Source organism: Myotis brandtii, unplaced genomic scaffold (assembly GCF_000412655.1).
Source record: "Myotis brandtii unplaced genomic scaffold, ASM41265v1 scaffold601, whole genome shotgun sequence".
In the NCBI taxonomy this organism is placed as follows: domain Eukaryota; kingdom Metazoa; phylum Chordata; class Mammalia; order Chiroptera; family Vespertilionidae; genus Myotis; species Myotis brandtii.
Window position 1 is genome coordinate 2,250,144 of NW_005370276.1, and position 400 is coordinate 2,250,543.

Genomic DNA, 400 nt, shown 5'->3' on the forward strand with positions numbered 1-400 from the left:
TGGGGAGCAGCCCCAGGCCCTGGCCCGGAGCTCGGCTGGTTAGAGCATCCTCGTCTGGATACACCAAGGTTGTGGGTTTGATCCCTGGTCAGGGCACATGCAACCATCAACCAATGAATGCTTCAGTAGGTGGAGCAACAAATCCTTCTCTCTCTCCCTTCCTCTCTCTAAAATCAATAAATAAAAATGCTAAATAAAATAAATGTCTGAGGAAGGGGTGAGGGAAGCACGTCTAGGTTTCCGGACCCAATGGGGACGCCCAGAGGCCCCGGGGAAGAGGGCGTGTCCCATGCCACGCCTCCCGGGTAGGGACCCGTCCACAAGTGGCCCTCATCCCCCCTGGTAACTGGTCACAGCTCAGCTGTTCTGTCGTTTCCCTAAACCCTCCCAGGCAGCCCCA

The 400-nt window shown here is 56.2% G+C and overlaps 1 protein-coding gene across 1 annotated transcript in view; it reads right to left on the reverse strand.

The window, feature by feature from the left end:
* The window catches only part of SHANK1 (SH3 and multiple ankyrin repeat domains 1), a gene marked incomplete at its 5' end in the record, with an annotated part of 58,706 nt that overhangs the window by 29,865 nt on the left and 28,441 nt on the right, over positions 1–400 (reverse strand). The gene's annotated exons all lie outside the window — the stretch shown is intronic.